This window comes from Setaria italica, chromosome IV (genome assembly GCF_000263155.2).
Source record: "Setaria italica strain Yugu1 chromosome IV, Setaria_italica_v2.0, whole genome shotgun sequence".
Taxonomy (NCBI): domain Eukaryota; kingdom Viridiplantae; phylum Streptophyta; class Magnoliopsida; order Poales; family Poaceae; genus Setaria; species Setaria italica.
The window spans coordinates 9,947,805-9,953,687 of record NC_028453.1 but is presented as its reverse complement, the minus strand read 5'-3'; positions in this window follow the sequence as shown (position 1 = coordinate 9,953,687).

Genomic DNA, 5,883 nt, shown 5'->3' with positions numbered 1-5,883 from the left:
GACGGCTCTGCTTATGCTTGTTCATTTTGATAGAAATGGGCTCCTTCAGAGGAGGGCCGCATGTGACGGTGATACGGGAGGAGACGGGTGAGATTTTTTTGCTTTGCCCGTGCTGCCATGAATTTTGGTACTCTAGTTGGAAATGGACCAATGGTGGGTAGTACTCGATTTTTGTAGTCATATATGTTCATTAATTAGTGGTTACTATCGATCCCTGTACGTGGTGCTTCCGTTCTTGCCACTCATCTTTTGATTCGCAGGGGCTAGTACAAAGGAGGCAAGTTTGCTTGGGGGATTGCACATGGGGATTCAGTTGGCGTGTAATATTGATGTTTTGTTCAAAGTATTGTATGTGCTGATGGTACTGTATGTTATGTTATTCGCATGTTGAACTGGCACCGTAACGTCTTTTTAGATGCTATGACAACCTCTTCAGGATGCCGGATATATATGACTGTCAGAGTTGTTCACAACTTCTTCACATGGATACACCCTTCTGAAGTTTTTTTCCCTTTACGTATACTGCTTGCTGGTCAGGGGTACTCTACTAACTTCTCTACAGGTTCAAGCCCTGGATGTCCTACCACCGAGTAGCCATCAGATGGCTAGATGGGCCGAGGAAATGTACAAGTAAACTACCACTCCACTAACCGGATTCACTGACAAGATTGTTAGGTGTGCATGCTTCATTCTCACCCAATACACGTCTAAGGCTCAACGGAAACGTGTTCAACGTCTAGCCAGGACTCTCCTTTTTGCTAGTGAAAAGCTTAGCCCTATCAGACCATCAAGGCTTGGTCGTTGGGCAAGTCTCGTTCGGTTCTTGGTCAGTTCCTCGACGCTTCGTCCCCGAGTCAGAGATAGCGATGTGACCTCAGTGGCGTCTGCTACAATGTCATCGTCGAACATCCAAATCGTCTCGTTATTCAGACAGCCGTATACAAAATGCCATGATGAGGAGCTTCAAAAAACGCATCGGATTCGTTCCAGGCAATTATCCATTTTTGAGTCCGACCTGTCAGATGGAGCTGACAACATGGCACGACATCGTGATCCAATCACCATCAGCCGGGGTCACGAAGACCGAGACTATTATTTCGATCGATATGACACCAATACTAATCATATCCAACTATCCAAAAATGAAATTAGAGGAGAACACGAGCAGTGTAGCCGACCATCAAGGATTATCGGTGGCTTGTTCTGGTCCTTCAGTTCTGAAACCCCTTTGTGTGATACTACCATCTTCTGCAATGTCACCGTTCAACATCCAAATCGTCATGATATTCATACAATTGTGTTTAAAACGGGGAGCTTAAAAAAATGCATCGGATGAGTAGCCACGGCAATTATTCATTCGAGTTCAAAGTTCAAACCTATTAGATCACCATCAGTCGGGTCACCAAATCATTATTCTATCGATCGATATCACGGCAAAAAACTAATCATACCGACGGATACTGAACGAAATTAGAAGCCAGCACCGACAGATTTCTAATAGGTATGTAGGGGTTCATTTGAGTTGTAAGCAGTCTAAGTACTGCAGTATCCACTACTGGAGAACTGACCTTCCATCTAGGAGCTTTTGTCCCGGTAGATTTTGGACTAGAGACTAAAGTGTCTTTAGTCCCGAGTCAAAAATGAGCCACCGAAGGCTACCGACGGGGGAAGCTTTAGTCCCGGTTGGAAAAACCAACCGGGACTAAAACCCCCCGTTTATGGCGTGTTTGGGACTGCTCAGCTCCAAGTTTTGCAGCTTCGCTCCAGATTCATCTTGCCAAACATCTCCAACTCCAACTATACCAACTCCAGAAAAAAGGTGGATCCGGGGGGCAACTCTAAGGTTTTTCTGGAGCTCGGTGCTCCCAAAAAACTACTCCCTCCATCCGCAAAAGCTTGCAATTCTAGACCTGGTGCTATGTCCAGGAAAACATGCAATTTTAGACCTGTAAAAGCTAGCAGCGGTAGGACCCTCTGCTCTGTACCTTGAGGAATCTTCATCTCGGGAACCTATAATTGCAGGCATTTCCAGACAGAGGGAGTAGTTTCATACCTTCTCTTGGAGTTGGGTGGAAATTACCCACCAATGCCACTATTTACACATACCGCTTTGAGGAAAAAAAAAACAACGCCTCGCGACGCGTCTCTTGTTCCACCGCCGCCCCCTCCCTCGCGACGCCTCTCTCCCTCGTGACGCCTTGGCCTCCGCCGCCGCCGCCATCTCCCCTTCCTCTGGTCGTTCCACTCGCCGGCGTCCATGGTCGGGCACGGCCTGGCCGACGGCATCCACCCCCTGGCTAGCGCTGATTTGGGCATGGAGCACGCCCTGGCCGGCGGCCTAGTCGGGGGCGTCCATGCCCATGCCGCTAGCAGCGATCCCCTGGCCGGCGCTAAACCTAAACTCGAAGAGGCCCTAGCCGGTGGAAGCTGTGCCCAGGCTGCCAGTAGCGATCCCCTGGCCGGCGCTGAACCTGAACTCGATGATGCCCTGGCCGTAGGCCTGGTCGGCGGCGGCCGTGGCCTGGCAGGTGGCAGCCATGCCTAGGCCGGCAGAAGCCAGTCCCTAGCCGGCACTGAACCTGAACTTGATGATGCCCTGGCCGGAGGCCTGGCCGGCGGTGGCCATGTCCTAGGGGCGGGCGGCCGTGGCTTGGGCGCAGTTGGCCGTGGTTTGGGGGTGGGCGGCCGTGCCCAGGCCGGCAGCAGCCAGCCCCTAGCCGGCGCTGAGCCTGACCTCGAAGAGGTCGTGGCCGGAGTCCTGGCCAGGTTCGGTCGTGTCCTAGGGGCCGGTGGCCGTGGCCTGGCCAAAGGTGGCTGTGGCCTAGGCAGGGGCAGCCACACCCTAGCCGGGGCTGACCCTAACCTTGAAGAGGCCATTCTTGGTGCTGAAGACGCAAGTGTCAGCCATGGCTGTGGGAAGAAGCAATCAGGAAGAGGCCAGGGCTAAGGACAGAGCAAGAAGCCCTCCAAGGCAGCCAAGAAGAATGAAGAAGAGGAGGTACGTGAGTTGTCCTTGATGTATGTTCATCTATGCTGATAGATTTGCTATGCATGTATGAATGTGTCATGAGTGTTGTGATATTTGAACAATTGCTAGTGTTCCAAATAGTTGAAAATACATGTGAACATCATGGTCAGGAAGATATGGTGGACTGGACCGACGCATACACTTCGATCCAAACAAGTTAAGAAAGGCAACAAATACACATTTGAACTATGTAGGCTATACCGAAGTGTCAAATAGGTTTTATCAAATGACAGGAATTTATCTTAGTAAGATGCAATTGAAAAACAAGTAGGATAAGTTGAAGATAAAATTATCAGCATGGAATAGATTAATAAAGAGACAAACAGGAACAGGTTGGGACAAAATAAATGGTCTGATTTACATGGACGATGAGTGGTGGAGGAAGGCAAGGAAGGTGAGGATGTATTTGTTTTAAAATTTTTTCATGAATCATTCATACTCATTACTCACTCATTACTAACACTATTTTCAATTCGTTTTTTTCACTACAGGATATCCTAGGATGCGGCGGGTTTAGGACAAAACCTCTGTAAAATATGGATGATTTGACAGTTATGTTTGGTGACATCATTAATGATGAAACAGATCATTGGAACCCTATGACTTCCAACCCTATCATAACCCAAAATCATGATACTCCTATTGGTGTAGACAATGATAATGGTGAGAACCTTGATGGTGGTGCTGATGATATTCATGTGTCCCCAACAGAAGAAGACAATGGAGGTGCTGCTAGGAATGACATTGAGGAGGTGTCTCCATCCATTGGCAATGGAAAAAGAAGATCGAGGGTGTACTTCATGATTGGTATATTTTGCTCTCATTTTTTTAATGTGATATTTGTGTCCTGTCTAGTCAAAATATATTCATGTCATTTTGTTTCATGTTAAATTGCAGGTGTCCAAGAGTGAGAGTGATAGTAGTAAGGAGAGTGAGCAGTTTTGAAGTTTAGTTCTTGTTGGTGGTGCTCAAGTAGCTCAAATTTACGTCGATCTTTATCTAGATAAAAATCCACCAAGAATATCAAACCTTTGTGACATGGGATGGTTGATGGAGACAATAAGGAATGCGGGTGAATATCATAGACAACTTCGTTGAAGGAGGATATATTTAAGGACCTTCATGATTTATTGGTGGGAAGGTACGGGCTTAAACCTTCCATGCATATGAACACACTTGAGATGTTGACGATTTTATTATACATTTTAGGTGGAAATGAGTCTAATAGGAGAGCTCAAAATAAATTCAACCACTCTGGTGAAACTATAAGTAGGAAATTTGATGAGGTGTTATTATGTTTGATTGCTATGGAAAAGGATTTCATTAGATCAAAAAAATCCAAACTTCCCTACTGTCCATAAAAGGATAAGAGATGACAGACGTGCATATCCACACTTCAAAGATTGTATAGGTGCTCTTGATGGCACTCATATCCGTGTCACTCTGTCACCCGATGAGGTGGTAAGATATATTGGGAAAACCGGAATGGCAACCCAAAATATTCTAGCTATTTGTGATTTCAACATGCGTTTCACTTATGTATCCACGGGTCAGCCCAGAGCTATGCATGACACAAGTGTGTTGTACAATGCAATTAGAGTGGATGAAGAATTCTTCCCACATCCTTCACAAGGTAACATCGCCTTTATATGATTTATGTTTTACTTGTCCTAATGTTGAACAAATAATAACTTATATTATATTCTCATTTTGCAGGCAAATACTATGTCGTTGATGCGGGTTATCCTAATCGCGCTGGGTATCTAGCTCCTTGCAAGGGTGAAAGGTAGCATTTACCCGAATGGCATAGGGGTACAGAACCAAAGACTCCCGTGGAAAGGTTCAATCATGTTCGCTTATCTATTCGCAATGTTATTGAGCGATCGTTTGGACTATTAAAAATAAAGTGGCAAATTCTGTATATGATCCCACCGTACCCCATGTACAAGCAAAAGATGATTGTTGTGATTACTATAGTCCTTCACAATTATATCCGTGAACATGGAGGTGAAGACATTGACTTTGATCGGTTTGATCGTGATCCTAATTACATACCTACTCTCCCGGAAAGGTATAACAAATATGCAGTTTCTCCCATAGCATCCGATCGGTCTACTTCGAATGCCAATGCTCCAACTATAGATGTATTTCGTGATGAGTTGGCCACGGTCCTTTCTCTTGCTTGGAACTAGTTAATATTGGTGTGATTGATTTTGTAATTTCATTTGGTGCCATATATTTTTATTGTGTACTTTTTAAAATCGTATGTTGTACGTTTAGTTCTGTTGGAACGAAGACAAAGTGCTTGAGCTTGTTGATTTTTCTCCTGAAAGGCATGGAAGGGATTATAGAAAATCTCTCATTCCTGTCTAGAGTACTGTAACGACGGGTATTGTAGCAGCACTAGTTCCTGTAGCGACGGGTACTGTAGCGGCACGGGAAAAAAACACCCATGGGCAAGAGTGACTATTCCCACTAGTTCCTACAATTTTTGGAGCTGAATTTGCATCCGATAGCCAAATAGGTATATAGCTTCCTATTTTCCTAGAGTTGGTAGAGTGGAGCAACAAAAAGGTGAAGTTGGTGGAGTGGAGCTATTTTTTTTTAGCAGAGCAGTCCCAAATAGGCCCTTAGTCCCGGTTGTAACTGCTAGTGGGACGATGGGGCATTTTGTCCCGATTGGAAACACCAACCGAGACTAAAGGGGGCCCCCTTTAGTCCTGGTTGGTGTTTCCAACCAGGACAAAATGTCCCTTTCCACACGCCCCCTCCCCCCTCTCCACATTATCTTCTCCTCCCCTCCCTTTCTCCCTTATCCTCTCTCACTGCCGCCCCCTTCCCTTCCCTCCCGCCAC